This window comes from Saimiri boliviensis, chromosome 7, assembly GCF_048565385.1.
Source record: "Saimiri boliviensis isolate mSaiBol1 chromosome 7, mSaiBol1.pri, whole genome shotgun sequence".
NCBI lineage: Eukaryota > Metazoa > Chordata > Mammalia > Primates > Cebidae > Saimiri > Saimiri boliviensis.
In genome coordinates this window covers 97,195,963-97,223,328 of record NC_133455.1, presented here as the reverse complement: position 1 = coordinate 97,223,328, position 27,366 = coordinate 97,195,963, and the positions used below count along the sequence as shown (strand labels likewise).

At 37.7% G+C, this 27,366-nt stretch overlaps 1 protein-coding gene across 5 annotated transcripts in view; it reads right to left on the bottom strand.

Moving 5' to 3' along the window:
* CNTN1 (contactin 1) overlaps nucleotides 1-27,366 on the bottom strand; it is a 372,094-nt gene that overhangs the window by 222,002 nt on the left and 122,726 nt on the right. For 2 of the 5 annotated variants that reach the window (XM_074403087.1, XM_074403088.1), the window contains exon 2: nucleotides 7,156-7,254. The exons of the other annotated variants lie outside the window; for them this stretch is intronic. The gene's annotated coding sequence lies outside the window, so the exon portion shown is untranslated. The remainder of the gene's footprint in view (nucleotides 1-7,155; nucleotides 7,255-27,366) is intronic. 5 annotated transcript variants of the gene reach the window in all.

Genomic DNA, 27,366 nt, shown 5'->3' with positions numbered 1-27,366 from the left:
TTGGCAACAGAACAAAAAAGTTTCAGGCATAATGGCATATGGGCTTTGGCTAGTAAAATAGCAAGTAATAGACTGGCCTGAGAAATGTGGTTGACAGTAGCAGAAGAAAAAGGAAGTTTATAGGCTAGATGGAAGAATGGAAAGAATGTTAATTTTAAGCTTATAATGTGGCAAATTGAAGTATCTTTTCCACTAAGAAACCATGTAATTATCTGAAGGTCAGTCAGAATGGTCATATTAAGCCAATTCCTTCCTACAAATATTACTGGGTATGGTACTTTATATCAACCCGTAATGACAGCTGTCATTTAAAAAAGTGCATAAACGCACTACACAATTATACTAAGTGCTTGCAAGTATGAAGAACTGCCTAAGAATATGGTGATTTAAGGGAGGGTAAGTCTGAAGGCAGAAGAGAGACCAAATGACTTGTAATGGTCTTTAGCTTCATTGAGACACTGCTATTATCATTTTTACTAGACAAAGACAATATAAGCTATTTTTATAAAGATAATATTATATTCAGATTTGCCATAGTCTGGTAAATTCACTTTTTGAAAGGAGTTAAAGTCCTTATCCTCCACTTTTACTTTACATCAGTATTATTTTCCAGCCAGGTTCCCATAGCCTCATACATTATTTACAGGAAACCCAAATTTAGGACATAAAATAAATTGTATACTCACAATAATTTTATAGAATATAATTATTAAGTGGTAAGCATCTTTAAGTTTTATACTAAAATTTTCCTTCTGTAGAAGATGATCATCTTATTTATCATCATTTATTCATCATTATTTCAAAGCACTTTAACTGATTACAGTTAAGTCATTTCCTCAGGTTCAAGCAAAGGGACAAATTGCAATTGTTTTCTATTATTCTTATCTATTTGTTCTGGAGCCTTGGGTGCCCCCTTATACTGACCTATTTCTTTTAATACTGGCCCATCTAATTCAGTTCTTGGCTGCCTATGCATCCAGTTCTTCAATAGATTCTTCTTGCTTGTCACCCAGCAGCTCTCCTTGCCAACCAATATATCATCTTCCATCTGTTTAAATTCCTATGTTCTTACTGGCACAGCTCCGCCTCCAGATTCCCTCCCAGCCACCTACCTTGCTGCCCTTCCATCTGCTATCATGACTAGTATCCTTTCTAACCTATTCCCAACCTAAATTGTCATCAGTTTTCCACTTGAGTTTATCAAAAGGTTATTTCTCAAAGGGCCATTAGGATTAGTAACCTTATAATGCAATCCAGGAGTCGAAAAAGTAGTTAAAAACCACAAAGTTCAAACATACATTTAATGTTTGAATTCTTCTACCCCTTAAAATCATTTACTGTTCTCTTCTTTCGGTGACAGTGTTTTAAAATAATGGAGTGCATCACTGAAAGATAATGTCTTGTGATATATATACTTCAGAGCACTATTTTCTGTGTGATCCAATTCTTGTTAGTCTTTCTGGTTAATTGCATTTGGTTCATTGTTCCAAAGTTTTGCATCCACTGATTAAAAATCTCTCCTTAGACACTGTTCTCAAGAGAGTTCAATTCAATTCAATTTTGTAGGTTTAATTTAGCAAATTTTTGCTTTTATGTTATGATGTGTAGTGTAGTTGTTCATCAAATATTAAAGACGTTATGTAAACAACACTAGCATTTGGTAGCTACAGTTTCAAAATTTCTATATTCAAGTAGTATAAAGATAGCATTTTCCCTCAGCATTGATTTAGTTGTTTGACAAAGTAAATGCTTGTTTTCATGTAGTAGATATGACAGACTACAGGTTAAAGCAATCTCAGGAAAATTTAAAACTTTAGACTTATGTATCTTGACGTAAGACTGAAAACTTCTAATTGCTCATGACATTTCTACAGAATATACCCTCTCTCTATCAACTACAACTTAGAAAACAGTTAAGCTTCTTTTTATAAGAGATTCACTTAGAATTTACCCTTAAGTTCAAAATAAGATAACAGCTTAGTAAAAAGGTAATGATTTTTTTTTTTTTTTTTACAAAAAAAGATTTGGCTAATTTATTTCATGTCCTGGGAATATAATATTTCTTTTTATATTAGTTTGTATTAAAATTTAGAAGATGTTTAAATGTTTATTTTTAATGTTGGCTTTATTATTTAAGTTTGGTAAGGACAACAGACCTGGAGACAACTGTCATTGAAAAGTTAATATGTTGGCCAGGTGTAATGGCTCAGGTCCGTAATCCAGCACTTTGGGAGGCTGAGGCGGGCAGATCACCTGAGGCCAGGAGTTCAAGATCAACATGGTGAAACCTAGCCAACATGGTGAAACCCCATCTCTACTAAAAAATACAAAAATTAGCCAGGTGTGCTCACGCACACCTGTAATCCCAGCTATACTCAGGAAGCTGAGGCAGGAGAATCACTTGAACTTGGGAGGCAGAGTTTGCAGTGAGCAGAGATCGTGCCATTGCACTCCAGAAGGTTGCAATGAGCCGAGATCATGCCACTGCACTCCAGCCTGGGTGACAGAATGAAACTCTGTCTTAAAAACAAAAAAGAGATAATTTGTTAAACTCAAAGGGCACAACGAACCATGGGGAGCAACATGGAGAAGAACTGGAGCTGGTCAAGAGGCAGAAGGAGAGAGGGGAACTGTGTGATTTTCACCAGAATAAACAGGAGCCAGGTAAATGTTTAGGATTGGCTAGTTTGAATAATTTGACTTGTCACTTGTCTGGTACATGTCCCTGAGGTGATTAGGCAGGTGGATAGTGCCCCAGAGTGTGAGAGTCCAGATAAGGAAGTTGGTTGTAGTGGTGGGGCTCTGGATTGGTCGGTTTGCATTTGAAAAGTGTAGTCAGGAGCAAGTTGTATACTAACTCCAGTAATCAGCTAACACCTAGGAAAAGTGGTCCCTCCTGGGTCAGCAAAGCTGAAGTATCAGAATACAGAAAATAAAACTCACGGTTAATACGATACAGTCATGCATCACTTAACTACAAAGATACATTCTGAGAAATGCATAGTTAGGTGATTTTGACTGTGGAAAATCATGGAGTGTACTTACACAAACCTAGATGGTCTAGCCCGCTACACACGTAGGCTATATGGCATAGCCTATTGTTTTCCTAGGCTGCAAACATGAACAGCATATTACTATACTGAATGCTGCTGCTCTATGTCATTACAAGAGCTACCATATCACTAGGCAATAGGAATTTTTCTACTCCATTATAATGTTATTGAACCACTGTCATACATGCAATCAAAAAGTATTTATATGGTGCATGACTATTTAATTTAAGATTAGCAATCATTAAAAAGAAATGCTGAAAATTTTATCTGATTCAGGAGTTGGATACATCTTTATCATTAAATGCGCCCCCTCCAGTGAGAATAAATATGTCTGTGGGTGTTCACTGTCTATTAAATCAAGTCTAAACATGCTATTCTGGTGACTAAGCTCCTATTAACCTGCCCCCACCTTATTTATTCTCAACTACACCATCCATCCAATCCCTTTGTCTCAGCACGAACATTAAAATATATCATATTAATTTAAGCCTCCATAACTTTATGCATATTCTTCTTCCAGGTGCCATTTAAAAATTTTTGTGCATAGGTCCTCATTTCTCCTATGACAGTAAAATGTTTTACCGAATATTTTTAGGTGGGCTTTCTTCCCCCTGCATTTGACTTGTTTGTTCCCATTGAACGCACAAGCCCTTCATCTTCTTTTGCATCTACAAAACCAGAGTATCTAGCAAAACCAAGCAAGAGGATTCTTAATAAATGCTTCCTTATTGCACTGAGTTAGCTTGTTAGAAGGAAGATATTAATAAATAATGAAAAAGGGGTGAAAAGGATATTTACAAAAAGAGTGACTACATTGGTAAGGCATCCATACAGCTACATTAAACTGATGTGCTCCTCAGAGTCAGCTCTTAAGAGCACATGTGAAAGAAGGACGTTTCATAAGCTACTTACTCAGGGAAAATATTTTGAGGGGAAACTAATGTAATCGTTTTCTCAAATAGGAGAAAAAAGATGGTATCTCTCAAGGATCACTCTTTGTTGTAGTTTCATACTTGAAAAAGTTTTCTGTGAATTTCACAAAGCTTGCAACTCATCAGGACTATTTACTGAAGCATCCTCTGGGAAATTTTCTTGTCATCTAAACATAAGCTTTGATTTATACAATTTTCATATGAGCTTGCTTTATGGAAAATGGGTATATTACCTCTCTTTGAATACGTGCAGCCTTCATAATCATCCATAAGCAATCTGTAACTACCAAAATCCTAAGTAAATATAGTGTGTGTGTGTATATATATATAATATACTGTATTTATAAATATAAGTAAATAAATACTATATGTTTATAGTATATATACTGTAAATATATATACATGTTTATATCATATACTGTAAATATATATACTATACTATATAGTGTAAAAAGTATATAACTGCACTGTAAATATATATACAATACAGTATGTAGTATAGTATATATATTACATATATAGTGGTTAGGATTGTGGTAGCTACAGATCACTTATGGTAGTTACTAAGTAGAAAACTTGATTGATAGGTAGATAGGTAAAGAGTATATATATGTGTGTGGGGGGGGGGCGGGCATGCGCGCGCGTGTGTGTATATATATACACACATATATATACACACACATGTACACACATACTATATATATACACACACACACACACACACATATACATATAGACAGAGAGACTTCTACTTAGATTTATTACAATGTAAGTTCAAATATATTTTAGCTATATGAGTATTTATTCCCTATAGGAAATATTACAGCTTTCTATTTTAAAATATTCTTGTCCATTATTTCTCACTTTACTAAGTCACCTTTAAAATTTATTTTTAAAGAAATTATAAACCCTTGTATTAGTAAACCTGTTACAGTACTTCAGAATTTTTATACATTGATTTTTAAGTCACTAATAATGTATATCCACTACAATTTAAGTACATTTTTTTTCAAAAATCTTATTTTGATGTTTCACTACTCTGTCATTCTAGTTGCCTTATTTCCTTCTTAATATATATTTTTATAATATATTGTCTCCATTTCCTATTATATCTAAAACAATTATATGTTGCTGTAACAATCACTATCTAACCTCATTTTGGTGCTTCATATATATCAAAGATACTAAAAAAGTCTCATCAATTTTCTATTGGTTCTTCCCAACTGATAGCCTATAGAAATTAATTATAACCACTCTGGGAAGTGAGAACTGAGCAAATCTTACTCCGGATTTCCCATACATGATCCAGAAACTATTCTTTATCTGACCATCATGTTTTTTAAATGAGATTGATGAACGGCTTGGGTTGAGACTAGAAAGAAGAAAGAGAGGTTCAGATACGTACAAGGACACTGCTTCTTGAATCCCATTGTTTATACAATCTCCCCTTGTTAGGCCATTAATTCTACTGCTATGATCTTGTCACCCAGCATGAGTGCTTTTATTCTTCTACTGTCAACTCAGCCAGATCCAACAAGTAGCACTGCCATTCTACTTATTACTCAGAATTTAGTGTGTGTCATTAGGCAATACATATCTTTAAGTTTCTGCTCTCCCCACTATTCTTTCTCATTTTCCTCTAGATTCCATTTTATTAGCTGTTAATCAGCCACCTCAGCCAGGAGGCATTTGTGCAGAACTGAACACCATGACTCAGCATCAGGAGACCTCTCAGATATGCAGGTAGTATAGTAATTTTTCCTTCCTTTATTCCCCTCCCTAAGGAAAAACTCCAGGTGTGAGTTTCCTCTTATACCTAAACCAGATCAGTTTTGAAGATTTAAACCATTCTGTAATGCTGGGAGTTCTGTGCACAACACTTGGGCAACAAGAAACCCAAGTAATATAGTAACACTGTAGCAGAATTGAAATGCACTGTGAAATGCTTGAAAGGTAGTTTTCCTGTGCTCTTATTATCATCATTGCTCTAAATTTATTTCTTAAAAAAATAAGTCATGCTTTTTTACTCCAAAACATACTTGTCCTTATCTATTCTTGGCCCTTGATAGATGATTTAGCTAGCATACTTTTAGAAACAGTATCAATAAACATACATGAGGAAATGGATATACCTATGTATTATAGTGCATATATTACATTTTATACGCTATGAATTATAGTATATATGTATGTGTGTGCATATATATTCACTAGTAATATGAATTCACTGCTGAAAAGTATCCTTAAAGAATTTTACTTATCTAGTGCTTCTTGCTTTATATTTATTAATTCTCTTTTCTCATCCTAAAGAACTGTCCAGGAATTAATAATTTACCATGATATTTAAGCAAGAAACTTTAATTAACAATGACTTCTGACAAATATACTAGTACAGTACTATATTTTTCAGGCTTACAGAGTTTTCATAAATTTACTCAGATCTTACATAGTGTGTTCTATAATTGTATAAGGTTAATTTTTAAAATGCCAAGAAATAAAACTCTTTTTGGGGTAAATTTCACAACATGTCATCTCTCCACACATTTTGGAGTAAGGCATTCTTGACAGGAGGATAAAAGGCAAACCAAACCACCACAGGTAGAAGTCAAATAGTTTTGCTTGACAGCAAGGTCTTCCCTCAAGGACATGCTAGTCCAAATTGTTTTAATTCCATCTGCTCAATTTGTATGCAACACAGTATTTGAGTCTGAGTACCTCAGTGCTCTCCTCTACTTCTGGAAGAAGGATTGAGCATTTTCTGGTATCTACCCACATCTTTTACTAGAATTTGAAAATGTTGCCATTAAGGAAATAATCTGAGCCAACGCGATGCCACAGCCGAGCTAAAACTTCCCCACAAGGAAGTAATTTCCACTTATCAGTTCAGCTCATTCTCCTGCTGCCCCTCCCCAGTTTGCAGTCTTCTACACATTGGAGCTCTAGTACATTCTTGAAAAGCTTTTGCATGCAAGATAAAATACCCAATGGTCCAATAGTATCAAATATAGAAAGTCGCCTCTCATTTAACATAACAGTTGAGAGTCCTGATGCTAGAATTGCAATATTAAGATATGAGTTAACCTTACTAATATGGCATCACCATTATCCTAACTCAGCACATTCTAGTCTACAATTACCTAACCTAGAAAAAAAAAAACCCTTGGACTTACCTTACGTGTTGAGTTATCTGTTGTCCTGGGTATAATATCTATTGCAAATTGTCCATTTGAATACATACAGCAACAGTTATACCACAGTATGGCTCTCTCCTGCAGCAGAAAGCAAGTTAAAAGGACTTCATGCTGTGACCTCACAGGCAGGCACAGCCGCTCCCATCCTTCAGCCAACCTGGGGAGAGCAGGTTAGATGACAGAAAAGCCGGCTCTCTACATAGCAATACTTTCACATAAAGCATTCTGTGCTGTGAGCTGGGAGATTTACATCTTCCAAATTCGGCTGGCCTGAGTCAATGCTGCTTCTATGCCTGAAAATATTAAGCATTTCACTGCAGTCACTTAATGCAAGAAACTATCTGAGGCGACTTCACAAACCCTGTCATTCTGTTCGGAGTCTAAAGAATGAGCGCCGCATGCATAATTCATGCATTAAAATCTTCAATGCACTTCCTGTAGTCGCTGTTCTATCCAGTAATGGGCTATTGATCACCTCACCGCCAAGACAATTGGAGCTCCGCGATTGGTTTACTTCCACAAATAAAATTACAACCTAAATCATAGGCAGAAGCCTCCAACCCTGCAACATCCACTCGGGTAAAACATTCACATAGAGGGGATGCATTTGCATACTGCAGAATGTTTAAACTGGACTCTTTCTTTGGCAGACATGCTACAGCATCTGCTATCTTTTATTGAAAAGGTATACTGTCTGCAAGTTGAGGCTGAATATTTTACATTATAAGTGAGATATATGGAATTGGCTTTAGCCTATCATTTCTGGGAACATCAACAAGGCTAAATGAAAATGAGGAAAATAAATAAATGAAACAAAAAGAAAATAATATATGGCTATAAAATATGGAGATTTTTACATGGACTCATTTGAATAACCTTTCTTAGAAAACTTTAATTTACAAATACTTTTTTATTTCAAAAATGTGGAAGGAGTTTCTCTCTTAGAAAATCATCAGTATGGGCACATGTGTTCATCAATATGAGTTATTTTGGAACATAAGTACCTTTACTCTGGGTGTGTCAGTGATTGTGAGAGCTCTTTCTGTTAGAATTTAAGCTTCTGGCCGACTTTCAAGATGGCCGCCTAAGAACAGCTCAGGACTTCAGCTCCCAGTGAAAGTGCAGAGGGTGAGTGGACGCCGCATTTCCAGACGAACTCTTATTGCCCACAGACCAGGAGATACCCAGGCAGAGGGGTCGCCAGCGTCGCAGTCCCAGCCGGTGCGGCTGTTTTGGCCCCCGCGGGGCTGATTCCGCCCGCGCGGCTGCTGTGACCACTCCCTGTTGCTGCGGTTCTCCGTACAAAAGCCACTGGTCTGGGAACCCTCTTAGCTGGCGAGCAGAGCCTTGAGACGGCAGAATAGCCCATTCATCTGAAATAGCGAGCCAGGCCAGGAGATTCCTAGGCAAAAAATCCGCCAGGAGCCGGCGCCGCGGTTCGAGCCGACTCCGTGAGTCACAGCACGGGAGATCCCGGCGCCTTTTCAACAAGCGACCGGAACGCGGGGTCGTTCAATTTAAAAGAAAAGACTCGGAGTCAGGGAGCCAGGTGATCAGGCTCGGTTGGTCCCACCCCTCCACCCCCAACAACAACGAAAACAAAAACAGTAATTGGAAACCCTCTGGGTTGAGCCCTTCAAACCAAGCACAGCTGAACCCGGACGGTCCGGCTCCGTGGGGGAGGGGCTTCCGCCATTACTGAGACTCTCCACCGCTACGGAGGCAGCCTGCCGTTGCCGAGGCAACCCGCCGTTGCCGAGGCAACCTGCCACAACAGAGAGAGTCCGCCATAACAGAGGCGGGGCCACCATTGCCCAGACAGTTCTAACTACGCCCATATAAAAAGGACTACAGGGAAGAGCTCAGGGCAGCTGGGCGGAGCCCACAGCAGCTCAGCAAAGCCCCTGCGGGCAGGCAGAGGCTAGGCGTGCTGCTAGCTGGGCGGGTCCGACCTGAAAAAAAAAAATCAAAAAAGGCAGTAGTGCAACGGAAACTCATAAAGCTCCAACTCCCTGGGACAGAGACAGACAACAGGTGGATAAACCCACAAAAATGGGTAGAAACCAGCGTAAAAAGGATGAAAACTCCCGAAACCAGAACACCTCTCCTCCTAAAAGTGATCACAACTCCTCACCAGCAAGGGAACCAGACCGGATGGAGAAGGAGGGTGATGAAATGACAGAATCAGACTTCAGAAGATGGGTAGTAAGAAACTACAATGAGCTAAAAGAACATGTTCTAACCCATCGCAAAGAAAATAGGAACCTTGAAAAAAGATTGGACGAACTGCTGACGAGAATGGACAGCATAGAGAGGAGAATAAGTGAATTGATGGAGCTGAAAAACGCAACACGAGAACTTCGTGAAGCATGCACAAGCTTCAACAGCCGAATTGACCAAGCAGAAGAAAGGATATCAGAGGTCGAAGACCAACTCAATGAAATAAAAAGAGAAGGCAAGAACAGAGAAAAAAGCGCAAAAAGGAATGAACAAAATCTTCAAGAAATGTGGGACTATGTGAAAAGACCTAATCTACGTCTGATAGGTGTACCTGAATGTGATGAAGAGAATGAATCCAAGCTGGAAAATACTCTTCAGGATATTATCCAGGAAAACTTCCCCAACCTAGCAGGGCAGACCAATATTCAAATCCAGGAAATACAGAGAACACCACAGAGATATTCCTCAAGAAGAGCAACTCCAAGGCACATAATCGTCAGATTCACCAGGGTTGAAATGAAAGAGAAAATGCTAAGGGCAGCCAGAGAGAAAGGTCGGGTTACCCACAAAGGGAAGCCCATTAGACTCACAGCAGATCTCTCAGCAGAAACCCTACAAGCCAGAAGAGACTGGGGGCCAATATTCAACATCCTTAAAGAAAAGAACTTTCAACCCAGAATCTCCTATCCAGCCAAACTCAGCTTCATAAGTGAAGGAAAAATAAAATCCTTTGTGAACAAGCAAGCACTCAGAGATTTCATCACCACCAAACCTGCTCTACAAGAACTCCTGAAAGAGGCTCTACACATATAAAGGAACAACCAGTACCAGCCACTCCAAAAACACACCAAATGGTAAAAAAGCAGCAACACAATCAAGAATCTGCATCAACTAACCAACAAAACAGCCAGGTAGCATCAAAATGACAGCATCAAATTCACACATAACAATACTATCCCTAAATGTCAATGGACTAAATGCCCCAATCAAAAGACACAGACTGGCAAATTGGATAAAAAGCCAAAACCCATCAGTGTGCTGTATCCAGGAAACCCATCTTACATGCAAGGATACACAAAGGCTCAAAATAAAGGGATGGAGGAAGATCTACCAAGCAAATGGAGAGCAAAAAAAGGCAGGAGTTGCAATTCTCATCTCTGATAAAATAGACTTTAAAGCAACAAAGATCAAAAGAGACAAAGAAGGACATTACATAATGGTAAAAGGATCACTGCAACAAGAAGAGCTAACGATCCTAAATATATATGCACCCAATACAGGAGCACCCAGATACATAAGGCAAGTTCTTAATGACTTACAAAGAGACTTAGACTCCCACACAATAATAGTGGGAGACTTTAACACCCCATTGTCAATATTAGACAGATCAACCAGACAGAAAATCAACAAGGATATCCAGGACCTGAACACAGACCTGGAACGAGCAAACCTAATAGACATTTACAGAACTCTCCACCCCAAATCCACAGAATATACATTCTTCTCAGCACCACATCACACCTACTCTAAAATTGACCACATAATTGGCAATAAATCACTCCTCAGCAAATGCAAAAGAACAGAAATCATAACAAACAGTCTCTCAGACCACAGTGCAATCGAGTTAGAACTCAGAATGCAGAAACTAACTCAGAACCGCACAGCTTCATGGAAACTGAACAACTTGCTCTTGAATGTTGACTGGATAAACAATGAAATGAAGGCAGAAATAAAGATGTTCTTCGAAACCAATGAGAACGAAGACACAACATACCAGAATCTCTGGGACACATTTAAAGCAGTCTCTAGAGGAAAATATATAGCAATGAATGCCCACATGAGAAGAAAGGAGAGATCTAAAATTGACACCCTATCATCAAAATTGAAAGAGCTAGAGGAGCAAGATCAAAAAAACTCAAAACCTAGCAGAAGACAGGAAATAACTAAGATCAGAGCAGAACTGAAGGAAATAGAGACACAAAAAACTCTTCAAAAAATCAATAAATCCAGGAGCTGGTTTTTTGAAAAGATCAACAAAATAGACAGACCACTAGCCAGATTAATAAAAAAGAAAAGAGAGAATAACCAAATTGATGCAATAAAAAACGATAAAGGGGATATCACCACAGATTCCACAGAAATCCAAACCATCATCAGAGATTATTACAAACAACTCTATGCACATAAACTAGTAAACCTGGAAGAAATGGATAAATTCCTGGACACCTGCAACCTCCCAAGCCTAAACCTGGAAGAAGCCGAAACCCTGAATAGACCAATAACATGGTCTGAAGTCGAGGCAGCAATAAAGAGCCTACCACCCAAAAAAAGCCCAGGTCCAGATGGGTTCACAGCTGAATTCTACCAGACATACAAGGAGGAGCTGATACCATTCCTTCTGAAACTATTCCAGACAATCCAAAAAGAGGGAATCCTTCCCAAATCATTTTATGAGACAAACATCATCCTGATACCAAAACCCGGCAGAGACTCAACAAGAAAAGAAAATTTCAGGCCAATATCCATGATGAACATAGATGCAAAAATCTTCAATAAAATACTGGCAAACCGATTGCAACAGCATATCAAAAAGCTCATCCACCATGATCAAGTAGGATTCATCCCGGGGATGCAAGGCTGGTTCAACATACGCAAGTCCATAAACGTAATTCACCACATAAACAGAACCAAAGACAAAAACCACATGATTATCTCGATTGATGCAGAGAAGGCTTTTGACAAAATTCAACAACCCTTTATGCTAAAAACCCTCAATAAACTAGGTATTGACGGAACGTATCTCAAAACAATAAAAGCTATTTACGACAAACCAACAGCCAATATCATACTGAATGGGCAAAAACTGGAAGCATTCCCTTTGAAATCTGGCACTAGACAAGGATGCCCTCTCTCACCACTCCTATTCAATATAGTACTGGAAGTTCTAGCCAGAGCAATCAGGCAAGAAAAAGAAATAAAGGGTATCCAAATTGGAAAGGAGGAAATCAAATTATCTCTATTTGCAGATGACATGATTGTATATCTGGAAGACCCCATCATCTCAGCCCAAAATCTCCTGAAACTGATAAACAACTTCAGCAAAGTCTCAGGATACAAAATCAACGTGCAAAAATCACAAGCATTCCTATACACCAGTAATAGACTTCAAGAGAGCCAAATCAAGAACGAACTGCCATTCACAATTGCTACAAAGAGAATAAAGTACCTAGGAATACAACTAACAAGGAACGTAAAGGACCTCTTCAAGGAGAACTACAAGCCATTGCTCAACGAAATAAGAGAGGATACAAACAGATGGAGAAACATTCCATGTTCATGGTTAGGAAGAATCAACATCGTGAAAATGGCCATACTGCCCAAAGTAATTTACAGATTCAACGCTATTCCCATCAAGCTACCAATGACCTTCTTCACAGAACTGGAAAAAAACACCTTAAACTTCATATGGAACCAAAAGAGAGCCCGCATAGCCAAGTCAATTCTAAGCAAAAAGAACAAAGCAGGAGGCATCACACTACCGGACTTCAAACTATACTACAAGGCTACAGTAATCAAAACAGCATGGTACTGGTACCAAAACAGAGATATAGACCAATGGAACAGAACAGAGGCCTCACAGGAAATACAACATACCCACAACCATCTGATCTTCGACAAACCTGACAAAAACAAGCAATGGGGAAAGGACTCCCTGTTTAATAAATGGTGTTGGGAAAACTGGCTAGCCATGTGCAGAAAGCAGAAACAGGACCCCTTCCTGACACCTTACACCAAAATTAACTCCAGATGGATTAAAGACTTAAACATCAGACCTAATACCATAAAAACCTTAGAAGAAAATCTAGGCAAAACCATTCAGGACATAGGCGTAGGCAAGGACTTCATGACCAAAACGCCAAAAGCAATGGCAACAAAAGCCAAAATAGACAAATGGGACCTAATCAAACTCCACAGCTTCTGCACGGCAAAAGAAACAGTCAGTAGAGTGAATCGGCAACCAACAGAATGGGAAAAAATTTTTGCAGTCTACCCATCTGACAAGGGGCTGATATCCAGAATTTACAAAGAACTAAAGCAGATCTACAAGAAAAAAACAAACAAGCCCATTCAAAAATGGGCAAAGGATATGAACAGATACTTTACAAAAGAAGACATACAGGAGGCCAACAAACATATGAAAAAATGCTCATCATCAATGGTCATCAGAGAAATGCAAATCAAAACCACACTGAGATACCATCTCACACCAGTTAGAATGGCGATCATTAAAAAATCGGGAAACAACAGATGCTGGAGAGGATGTGGAGAAATAGGAACACTTTTACACTGTTGGTGGGAATGTAAATTAATTCAACCATTGTGGAAGACAGTGTGGCGATTCCTCAAGGACCTAAAAATAGAAATCCCATTTGACCCAGCAATCCCATTACTGGGTATATATCCAAAGGATTATAAATCATTCTACTACAAGGACACGTGCACACGAATGTTCATTGCAGCACTGTTTACAATAGCAAAGACCTGGAACCAACCCAAATGCCCAACGATGATAGACTGGATAGGGAAAATGTGGTACATATACACCATGGAATATTATGCAGCCATCAAAAACGATGAGTTCACGTCCTTTATAGGGACATGGATGAACCTGGAAACCATCATTCTCAGCAAACTGACACAAGAGCAGAAAATCAAACACCGTATATTCTCGCTCATAGGCGGGTGTTGAACAATGAGAACACATGGACACAGGGAGGGGAGCACTACACACTGGGGTCTGTTGGGGGGAAATGGGGGAGGGGCGGGGGGTGGGGAGGTGGGAAGAGATAGCATGGGGAGAAATGACAGATACAGGTGAGGGGACGGAAGGCAGCAAAGCACACTGCCATGTGTGTACCTATGCAACAATCTTGCATGTTCATCACATGTACCCCAAAACCTAAAATGCAATAAAAAAAAAAAAGAAAAAAAAAAAGAATTTAAGCTTCTAAGAACATAATATCATTTTCATTGCCTTAAAAAAAGGAAGCTTTAAAACAAAATGTGCATTTAATTATGCTAATATTCATCAAGGAAAAACAAAGGTAGCATTTTAAATTGTCATAACAGTATTTGCAAAAATACTAGGATGGGAGATTCACGTAAAACAGCAAATGCATGTATGTATAAGAAATGCTTGTCTATTTCTTCAAAGTGTCGTAGATGTAAAAACTGATTAAGCCTTAGTTTTCTACCAAAAGTGGAATGAACATGATGTTATTAGGGTCACTGAGATGCCTAAAGTCCTGTCTTCCCAAAGGCTTCTTTTTATACCCTCTCTCACATGCATGTGCACACACACACAATTCATATTTCTATGTCCATTCCACCTCATCATTTGTAAAATCAAAGTGAAACCTTCAAGTTCTTTACTCAGGGTTAGAATACAGAATAACTGTCAGAGTTTAACCAAAGTTTGCCAACTGAGAATTATGCAGTAGGGAGCCATTCACCCTGGGTGATATCATCATGGTTATTTTCATCAATAAATCAAAAGCAGTTGATATCAGCCCTTGAAGGTAGTAGGGGTGCTGATGACAGTAGGTGCAGAGTTTAGAGATGTCCAAGAGCATGTGAAGCATAATCCCTACTGAGCCACAGAGAAGACAGTTGCACTTGGCTGATAAAGGTGCTAAAACATTCTAAATGGTAGTCTGAGAAATTAGCCACCCAATTCCTTTGTCTGTTATGTATTCCATGTACCACAATGCTTTGTTCTGCCCTAGGTAGCTTCTATTTTCATATTTACATATATTGTCACCAGGCTAATAAACTTCAAGTAAACTCCATAGACTTTGTTTTATAATATTTCTCTCTTCTATGAGTAATATTATTTATTCCTTAAATAGAAGATTGAAAGGTTTTATTTTTAAAAATCACAGAAGTTTTATCAATTTAATCATATATAGAAGCAATTTCATAAAACAAGAGCATTTTATTAATAAGTAGAACTTTGAATATTTTTGAAATTAGGTCCAAGATTATATAGACTACAACAATTTAGGGAATCTAAATTATTGACATAACCTATGATTATTACAAATGCAAGTGTTAGAAATTTAAGTTTCCTAAAATGGTATGATTCAACAGTGTGTAACCAGGTGGCTGGGAAGAGTATTCGCTTAGTTCCTCTTTCTTCAGTGAATGGGAGGAAAGCCAGCATTGTTTCTCACATACAAATCTCCAGAGCCAACTCTGAAATCAAGACCGCAACTCTGCATCTGCTTGGTTAAGTTTCAGGATTCAGTTATCTAAAGATGGGGCCAGAGATGAGAACTACACACACAAACGCGCACACACACACACACAATCATCATCATCATCATCATCATTTTCATCATCCTATAATAGATAAAAATTAAAATTATAATAGAACCCAGCAAAGTAGAGAAACACACAGCATGAGGAAAACTATGGAGATAGTAAATCCTGAAGAAATAAAAGAAAAGATGCAGCAAGGAAGCCTTGAATGGAAAGGATGGAGGTAAAGTAGACAACTGTACTCTCAGATAAAACAAAGGCAAGGTCATAGCAAAGAGCCAATTTCCATTTTTCAGAAGTCTGACTATGCCTGAGAAAAACACTTAAACGATCTTTCCAAATGGATGGAAAACAGAGATGGCCACTTTAGACAAATGTGATGTCTTTGCAGATCAAGAGGCTTTCCAGTATTTTGAGTTTTATAGTGCATGTAAAAATAAAGAGGAAACTCTATAATGTGAATGGGGTCAATAAGATAAATCAAAATTTGGGTATAAATCAAAGCAAATTTGGGTACAAACCTGTGATATCTATTAAGATGTGTAAGTAGCCTGCCTGACTACTGTCATTTGGAAAATGTATAATTTGCCTCCAATACAAGCAAAAATAATGCCATGACAAGTTAGGAAAAGAATATAACCTACCAAAGATTCTGCATTTCTGAGTTCAAGGGATAAGTACTGCTGGGAGAAGATTTCATTTGTTTTCTAAGATTTAAGACATGCTTTCTACTTTTCTTTCTGTGTCCTACCAATATCAGAGAAACTCTATAATATAGCCCATTCATTTAATTAACATTATTTGTTGTGCACCTTCTACATGCAAAGAATTGCATGATGGAGGGATGCTATGAAGTCAAATATGTATCAGTCAGTTGTTTCTTCCAAGGTGTTCGTGCTTTCATAAAGAAAGCAGGCAACCACATGATGAAGGGTAATGCATACAGTTGCTATGATACTTATTGAGATATGTAAATTAGATAATTACCAAAGCACATAGAACTGTATCTATATGTTAATTAACTACTAGGTAAATGTTAATTATTCTTATTTTATTCTACTGTACAAGGCATATCAGCAGAGGAAACAGTGGCATTATCATCTACCCATGGGAGCATTGGGAAATGATTCCTTTGGAGAAGGGGTGATATTTAAAGACACTGGCGTTTATAATGGAAACAGCATGGGCTTTAAAGTTCATCAAATTCTATGTGAAATTTAGGCTTTGCTGAATTTAACTATATGACTAGGATACACCATTCATACTTCAAGAGCATCAGTTTTATCATGTAAAAATCAATCTAAATATCTATCTTTCCTTAGGTTTTTGTGAGATTAAATAATTATTTAGGGCACAATTGTTAAAAGTACAGTTTTTGGAGTCAGCCAATGAGAGTTTAAATCCTGCCTCAATTTCTTCATCTCTAAAATGGAGATATTATCAACTTCATAGAGTTATTAGAAAATTCAGCTATTACTAGGTCTTTACATCACTTAACACAGTTTCTGATATGGTAAGGACTTTAGAAACATTAATTTACTTCATCTCAAGGCTTAGTCTTGGAAGAAAAGGCTTGAAGGCATTTCCAGTAAAGACAACAACACATGCATTTGTAGGGAGGGAGGATATTACATGTTAAGCCTGAGAAACTATTCAGATACAATAGACAGTTTGTCTGGTGATAGGGTAAAATTATACAGAATCTTTTGAAATTTGCTAAAATATTGATTATATACGACACTTTCAACACTGTTGAGGTGTTTGACGCTATTCTGCCGAAATAGAAACATTTAAAGATTTCACCAAGAGAGTAATAGGGCCCGATTTTGGGGAGGGTAGTGGGAATGAAAGACTGGATGCGATAAGCAGAGGCAAGGAATATGTTTAATATAGTATTATCTGTAAGCCACCAGAAATGATGAGGGCCCAGACAAGGCAAATGTAAGGGCAGCATAAGGAGGAAAATAGTTTAGAGATGTTTAAACACTACAGTAGCAGCACTTAGTAAGTATTACAAGAATATGGTGAGATTATGAGAAAATAATTTTAGATATAACAAAGGAGGAATAAACTAGGAAGATGAAGACTTAGACACATAAAATTTCCATTAATCTATCGGATAGAGTCTGTAGCTGAATAAACGGGTTTGGAAGTGTCCAGAAGTGCTTAAGCTATTGGAGTTACTGAAGTAACTCAGGGTTTGAAAGTGTACAGTGAAAAGAAGATGAAAAACAAATCCTAAAATGTAGATAAGTAAATGTATAAATGTATATAAAAGCCTTCTGTTAATATTTGACATGTTAATAAATTGATGGCAAAAGGGAAAACTGCTAATATGTATTACACATATACTATAAAGCTGGAAAAATGCTTAGTACTTTACTCAACTGATTTTATTTGATCATCACAAAGCCTTTACCAGTTAAGTGGCCTCTATTTCCATTTTGTCAATGAAAAATCAGGCTCAAAGAAAATTAAGTAATTTGGTCAAGTCACATAACCAGTGAACCAGTGAGCTGGAATTTACATCCAGGATTTATGACTGAGCTATGGCTCAGGCCTCTTTCACCACATCAAGCTCCTGAGAACCACAGATGTAACATAATTTTTTTCTTTACTTTCTTATGTCCCAGAATACCAAAAAGTAGTCCCTGTTATATAAAAACTATTTATAGTAATCACAACTGATTTTAAAATTTGAAGCTAGAAAAAAATTAGAATATGGAAAACAATATTTATGTTCCAAACATACATTATTGTATATATGTGTGGATATATGTGTGGATATATGTTTGTTTGTATACACACACACACACACACACACATTGTATCATTATGCCAGGACTACTTTATAAAGAAAATGCTATATTCTCACTGATAAGTGAGAGCTAAACATTGGGTACACATGGATGTAAAGATGGGAACAACAGACACTGGAGAATATAAGAGGGAGAGAAAGAGAAAGGGCTAAGGGTTGAAAAAAACTACTTATTAGGTATGCTGATTACCTGGGTGATGGATTCAATCATACCCCAAACCTCAATATCAAGCAATATACTTTTATAATAAACCTGTCCATGTAGCCCCTGGTTCTAAACTAAAAGTTGAAGAAAAAATAAGATGCTATTATTTTATTCTACAGATTTCTTAAAAAGCTGGCTGAAATAGTTTAAATAACTTTGTTAAGTTTACATAGATAAAAGGAATAAGATAGAATTTGAGTTCCATATGACTAAAAGCCATGTTTATTACATTATATCACACTTTAACAGAATTTTTAAAAATTCACTCAGAAATAATACAATAGAGCTACAAGAATCAACAAAGAGCCTGCAAGCTTAATATTGAGGAAGAAAAAAAAACAGAAGAACTCACACATCAAAATTACAATCATAAAATTTAAAAACAAGCAAGAGAGTATAATGATACTATATTTTGTCTGGAGTGGAAATTATAAAAAAGACTGAGAAGTATATAGATATCAAATTCAGGATTGTAGTTACTTCCAGGGAGCAGAGGAGGGTATTACTGGAAAGAAATTCACAGAGGACTTCAGTTGCATATAGTACTATTGATTAAGCTGGTAGTGGAACACAAATTTTGATTTTGTTTTTGAATACTATCTAAATATTTGCAATGTCAATAATATATTTTAAAAGTGAGGAAAATACAATAAAGCAAGCTCCCTTGGTTTTATAGTTAGAGTCCCCTTTCTTTAGTTTCTATATCCCTTTTAAGATGGTAACCAGGAGAAAAAAAATACTTCTATTGCCATCCAATTCTATTTGAAGCATCTGTGTAATCATTAAGAAAGAGATTCAGTTAAAGAAAAAAATTAAAAATAAATATCAATAGTGAACAGGTATCCTAACATGTCTCAAAATTTGAGATATTTTACATGGTTTATGTAACATTAAAGGATTTCTGGTTCCATTAAGATACCTAAGACTTTCCCTAATGTTTCATATAGCTTTCAAATATCAGTGTACCAAACGATTTCCTAGGTTTCATGAAAATGAGCTAATTGCAATTTAATCTCCATATAAAATGAGACCACTAATACTAACAGTTCCAAGTATAATTGAAAAACATAAAGTGTTTTAAGTGTATCAAAGTATAACAAATAATTCTAATAATCCCTATTTAATCGTATTTACTTTTAGTTGCCTTAAAATACACAGAGTTTTTTTTTGTTTTTTGATTTTTTTTTTTTTTTTTTTTTTTTTTTGAGACAGAGTCTGACTCTGTCACCAGATTGGAGTGCAAAGGTGTGGTCTTGGCTCACTGTAAACTCTGCCTCCCAGGTTCAAGCAATTCTCCTGTCTCAGCCTCCTGAGTAGCTGGGACTACAGGCACATGCCACCACAACCAGCTGTTTTGTATTTTTAGTAGAGACAGTGTTTCACTATGTTGGCCAGGCTGGTCTCGAACTCCTGACCACGTGATCTGCCCACCTCAGCCTCCCAAAGTTTTGGGATTACAGGTGTGAGCCACTGAGCCCAGCTAAATTAGGTAGTTTTTATTTTTAAGTGACTAATGCTCCTGGAGGAAGCCATAATCAACTCATATTTAAACCAAGAGATGTCAGCAACAAGTTCTGCCCCATGAGAGTCACCAAACAGCTTTGGATACCTGCCAATCTGTCTCTCTGGATACATATTAGGGAAGAGCTTTTAAAATTACATCCTATTTAGCTTCTCTAGTAACACATTTAAATATTTGAAAAATAGTTTAGCCCAAACATTTCCTGTCTCAAGACAATTTAGACTTGTCTCATTATGGCTCAAATTATTTATTCAACAAATATGTGTACACTCTTGGTTACTTCAGAACTTCTGGGCTTTTGAGAAGTATGAGTAAAACACTAAGTAATTCCTTTAGAAAGCTTTAATGTGGAGTGATGCCATCAAGATGGTAGAGATGGAGACATCAGCCTTCTTTTCCCTACAAAGATGAGAAAAACATCCTTGGGATTGCTCAAGGCCCAAAAGAATCTAAGTAACACAATGAAACAAAACAAACACTAAATAAGCAAGAACACCCAGAATGATCACACAGAATAAATCACTGGGGAGAGTGGCACACCTGAGATATATAGAGATGTCTAGAATGGTAGATTCTATCAGTATTAGCCACACATCAGGTGCCACGATGGTTTCCAGTGACCTTTTATGCGGGGGACACTGGCAATTTTCACCACTGAAATAATCATGAGCCCTTACCACTGTGAACAACCTGGAGAGGGAGATGCTGTGATCCCTCCAAAAAGGAGCCATTATTGTGATGCCACCTCCCAAACCCCACCAAACTCTAGAGCCATAACCACTCCACCTGTACCCATGTTCTAGTCTACTGGCTCTATGGCTCCACTGTAAATGCCCATGTCTCAGACACCAGAGAACCACAGTCCCCATGAGCTACTTACTGTCCAGGTCCTATAGTCACTCAACACAACTGTATTCTGGACACTGACTTCACTGCCATTCCACATGTATCCACACCTCAGAATCCGAGGCACTGCTATGGTTTGGATACTTGTCCCCTCTCAAATTAAAATTTGATCCCCAATGTGGCAGTGCTGGACTTAATGGGAGGTGTCTGGGTCATATTGATGGATATCCGGGAATAATGTCCTCCATCAGAGGTGAGTGAATTCTCACACGATTAGTTCCCATAAGAGCTGGTTGTTAAAAAGAGGCTGGTTCTTCTTCACCCTCTCTTTCTTCCTCTCTTCTCATGTCATCTAGCACTTGCTGGTTCCCCTTCGCCTTCTGCCCTGAATGAAAGCATCCTGAAGTCTTTACCAGATGCAGATGCTAGTGCCATGCTTCTTATAAAAACATAATAAACACGTGAATCCTTCACCAGCCACCAAGGTATCCAGGTTCTCTCCTCAAAATTGACTAGAAGGCTGGCATAACTCATGGAGAGAAGTGAGAGCAGTGTGGTGTGGTGGCCCACCTGACAGCCAATACAAGGAAGGGGAACTCCCTGCCCCGGCCAAGGGAGGTGGTGAGTGAGCATGGTACCCAGCGAGGGAAGCTGTGCTTTTTCCACAGAAATGTGTGACCCACAGATCAGAAGATCCCCCTCATGAATACACGCCACCATAGCCTATTGTTCCAATCTCAGAATGTGCAGATTCTTACAGCCTCTCAGCTGGAATCTGCTCAAGCTTACTGAACTCCAGAGGGGAGGGCCTACCGGCACTGGCTGCAGCTGCCTGCTGTCTAAGCCATTTGAGCTCCTTGGGGGAGAGACAGCAGCCAGCACTGGGACTTGCAACTGCCTAATAACAAGTTAAGCTCTCTGAGGTTGGGGGGAAAGGGCGGCACCTTTTCTATAAATCCAGGCTGCAATTTTTTTTGCTAGAGCCAGAGAGTCTAGATGGCCTGTTCCCAATACTTGTCCCAGGCAATGTACCAGAATCCTTGGGACACATATGTCTGTACTAAAAGACAAATGTACCAGAATCTCTGGGACACAGCTGAAGTAGTGTTAAGAGGAAAATGTATAGCACTAAATGACTAAATGCCTCCATGATAAAGCTAGAAAGAGCTCACACCAACACTCTGGATCTTTTAATTGTGATATTAAAAGAGCCACAGAGGCAATAGCAAACTAATCCAAAAGCTACCAGAAGACGAGAAATAACTAAGATGCCAGTTGTGGCAGACGAGAAATAACTAAGATGCCGGTTGTGGCAGTCAGTGGTCAGAGTACCTCTTCAGATCTAACCCTGACCTATCTTTCCTTAGTGGGTGGGGTTTCCCTACAGGATCTCCAATAATTCCAGCTAGAGGCTCAGGGACAGAATTCAGGATCTCCCTGAGCCTGAGTCCCTAGAGGGAGGGGTGGCTGCAGTCTCTGCAGACTAGGAGACTTAGTCTCTCATCCTGGTAGTTATGAGGACTCTGGGCAGCCCAGACAAGTGGGTTTCCCTCCAGCAAAACACACCATCTCCACCAAGGGACAAAGTACTTCATTAAACAGGTCCTGCTTCCTGTGCCACCCAACTGGGTGAGAGCCTTCAACAGGAGTCATCAGACACCCTATACAGGAGCAATCTTACTGGCATCTGATTGCAGAGGTCCCAGAAGAAGGAGCAGGCACCCATCTTTGCTGCTCTCTAGCCTCCTTGAGTGATATATTGAGGCACAGGAGTGAATCAGAACCCCCAACAAACTGCAGCAGCCCTACAAAAGAGGGACCTGACTACTGAAAGAAAAACAAGCAGAAAGCAACAACAGCATCATCAACAAAAGGCCTCCACTAAAACCCCATCCAAGGGTCAGCAGCCTCAAATACCGAAACTAGACAAACTCACAAGGATGAGAAAGAATCAATGAAAAACTGCTGAAAACCCAAAAGGCCAGAATGCCTCTTTCTCTTCCTAATGATTGCAACATCTCTCCATCAAGGATGCAGAACAGGATGGAGGATGAGATGGATGAATTGACAGAAGTAGGCTTCAGAAGATGGAAAATAAAAAACTATGATGAAGTAAAGGAGCATGTTCTAACCCAGTGCAAAGAAGCTAAGAACCTTGATAAAAGGTTAGAGAAATTGCTAACTAGAATAACCAGTTCAGAGAGGAACATGAATTACCTGATGGAGCTGAAAAACACAGCACAAGAACTTCGTGATGTATGCACAAGTAACAACAGCCAAATTGACCAAGTGGAAGACAGAATATCAGAGTTGAAAGAACATCTTGCTGAAATAAGACATGTAAATAATAGATAAAAAAAGAATGAAAAGGAATGAACAAAGCCTCCAGGAAATATGGGACTTCATAAAAAGACCGAACCTACTATTGATTGAACAACCAGGAGAAAGGGAAGATGAAATTAAGCTGGAAAACACACTTCAGGATATTACCTAGGACAATTTCCCCAACCTAGAAAGACAGTCAAAACATGCAAATTCAGGAAATACAGAGAATACCATTAAGATGATATAATACCACGAGAAGATCAACCCAAGACACATAATCATCAGATTATCCAAGGTCAAAATGAAGAAAAAAACTGTTAAGGACATCAGAAAGAAAGAAAAGGTCATCTACAAAGGGAAGCCCATCAGACTAAGAGCAGAAAATCTACAAGCCAGAAGAGACTGGGGCCAATATTCAACCTTTTAAAGAAAAGAATTTTTAACCCAGAATTTCATATCCAGCCAAACTAAGCTTCATAAACAAATGAGAAATAAAATCATTTCCAGACAAGCATATGCTGAAGGATTTCATTACCACCAGGCCTGCCCTGCAAGAGCTCCTGAAAAAAAGCATTAAATATGGGAAGGAAAAACTAGTACCAGCCACTGCAAAAACACACCAAAATATAAAGACCAATGACACTACTGCATCAACTCATGTGCAAAATAGCCACCTAACATCATGATAATGGATCAAACTCACCTTTGATGTAAATGGGATAAATGCCTGAACTAAAAAACACAGACTGGCAAACTAGATAAGAGTCTCAAAATAAAGGGATGAAGGAAAATTTACCAAGGAAATGGAAAGCAAAAAAAGCAGAGGTTGCAATCCTAGTCTCTGACAAAACAGACTTTAACAAAGTGCAAAGAAGACAAAGAAGGGCATTACCTAATGGTAAAGGGAACAATTCAACAAGAAGCTAACATATGTCTGTACTAAAAGACAAATGCAATATCCTGAATATATATGCACCCAATAGAGGAGCACCCAGATTCATTAAACAAATTCTTAAAGACCTACAAAGAGACTTAGACTCTCACACAGTAATAGTGGGAGACTTCAACACTCCACTGTCAGCATTAGACAGATCAGTGAGACAGAAAATTAACAAGGCTATTCAGGACTTGAACTCACCTTTGGGTCAAGTGGACCTAGTGGATGTCTACAGAACTCTCTACCTCAGATCAACAGAATATACATTCTTCTCAGTGCCACATGGCACTTATTCTAAAATTGACCACATAATTGAAAGTAAAACACTCCTCAGCAAATGCAAAAGAATGGAAATCATAACAACCAGTCTCTCAGACCACAGATATACCTGTGCTTCCATGTTCACTGCAGCATTATTTTCAATTAGCAAGTCATGAACACAACCTAAGTGTCCATGATGAATGAATGGATAAAAAAAATTTGATGTATATGCAATTAAATATTAATCAATTTTTATTTGTTATTTATTTATTCATATAGACAGGTTTTCATTCTGTCACCCAGGCTGGAGTACAGTGCCATGATTATAGCCTCAAATCTCTGGGATCAAATGATCTTCCTGCCTCAGCCTCCTGAGTAGCTAGAACTACAGTACATGTATCACCATGCCTAACTACTTTATTTATTTATTTACATTTTGTAGATACGAAGTCTCACTATGTTGCCCAGGCTGGTTTCAAACTCTTGCCCTCAAGTAATCCTCTAGTCTTAGCCTCCCAAAGGTCTGAGATTACAGGCATGAGCCACCATCCCAGCTTAATTTTTAAAAGGAAGGAAATCCTGGCATTTGCAACAACTAGGATGAATCTGGAGAAAATTATGCTAACCAAAGTGTCGCACACAAAGATAAATACTATGTAATCTCACTTATATGTGAACTCCTAAAAAAAATTCAATCTCATAGAAACAGAGTAGAACGTTAGGTGCTAGATGTCAGGGCATGGTGGAAATGGGGAGATGTTGGTCAACGGGTACAAACATGGCAGTTGTAAGATGCATAAGTCCTGGAGACCTCATGTAAAGCATGAGGTGACTATAGCAATGCCATAATATACACTTGAAATTCTCTAAGAAAGTGGATCTTAAGTATTGTCAGCACAAAAAGAAAAATAGGTAGCTATGTGAGGTGATGGCTATGCTAATTAACTTTACTGTAGAAATCATTTAGCAATGTGTATGTAGATATCAAAACATCACTTTGTGACTCTCGTATACCTTGAGTACATACAATTTTTATTTGTCAAGTATATCTCAACAAAGCTGAAGAAAATAAAAGAGGGATTATTGTAGGAATGCATGAATGAGTAAATGCCCAAAACAAAATAGTTGATACATTCACTACAATACTTAATTTAAAATACAGGCTTCGTTTATGGACTTTCAGCCTCATTATCATTAAAAAGGTACTTACTTAAAAACTTTTGAATATATTTTTAAAAATAACCATACCATGATTATGTCATATAGGTATATATTGTTCATACTAATATTGCACACTAATCCATCCTCTACCAGCCCCAAAGATAGCCACTATCCTGATGACTAACAACATAGATTGATGTCACCTGATTTTTATTAAATACAAATATGTTAAAGCATTCTGTAGAGTTGTAAAATTCTCCAAATATAGAGCCGTTTACAAATGAGTTTTGACAAATGTTTTATATACATACTCTTCCCATTCTTATTTGACTATAGGGTCAAGATGTAAAATTTATAGATTCATTTAATAAGGTCATTCTGTATAAGTTCTTTTTGATATGTATACTTTGGAACACATTTTATTTCCTGCCCCAAACTGACTCCCAGAGAAGGATATTAATGTACCAGTAAGTTATTTTGTAAAACGTTCATTTTGTGGACTTATTGCATAAGGTAATCAATCAACTTTGCTTCTTCATAAGGAGCTTTATCTTGAAACCAGCAGCTGTAATTTCCTGGAAAAGATTTCATCATAGACATTTGTCCTATGAAATTAAAGAGAAAGTCACAAAAATAGCTTGAAAATACAACTACATTTTAGTTGTCAGAAAGTGTTACTTTATAGAAATATACAAGACTTCAATTAAAAATGTATAATTAAAGTAGATAATAAAATTCCTGATTTATGTGAATAACATATGACCTAGATTGCCTTCTTGGTGAAAAACTGTCAGGTGCAAAATTCTTGACAAGAGTGACTGCTGTATGACCCAGTAATAATTATGTTTGAAAAATAATCTAAATTATATGCACAAAGAAAAACAAGGGAATGGAGGCAAAAGAAAAACCAGCTTGGACCATGCAGATGTATGAATTTAAAGAATAATGCCTAGGTTTTTGTTTGTTTTTTTATTGGCTAACCTTGACTTGAATAGTTTCTTTCACAAATATTCACTGATATGGGCTGTGAGTCAAAACCCAGTCTAGTGCTGGGCATTTAAAGGCTCTTGTTCTCAGAGGCTTAGAATCAGTGGTTTGTTGGCACCAGCCCATCACAATTTGGCAGAGCCTATTTTAATTTCAGGAATTTTGCAAGCTGGGTGTTTAAAAAAATCATAGCCATCATTAATAATTAAATGATAAAGTTTAAATCATATTCTTAAAATGCTGAATACTCAAAATACATCATTTTCCATGCATTTTAATATTATTAATGCTGTAGAGATTATTTACACCTATTTTATCTGTATGGTAGAAATTCTGTGTAATAGTGTGCTGCTGAGTACCTCTTCCCAATTACATGTTTGGTGACTTCATGTTGGTAGCTTGGAATCCACCATGGTGGAGATATTTATATGACCAAAATCAGCAAATGCTACACATTAGGGTTTCCCCTGTCCCCTGGCGAGTCAGTTGTTACACATTTACCAGCACATCTCAGCTCACAATTCAATGACTGGAGAGATTTAAAAATAACCCTGACTCACTCCAAAAAATAGTGTTTTTAAATTTTG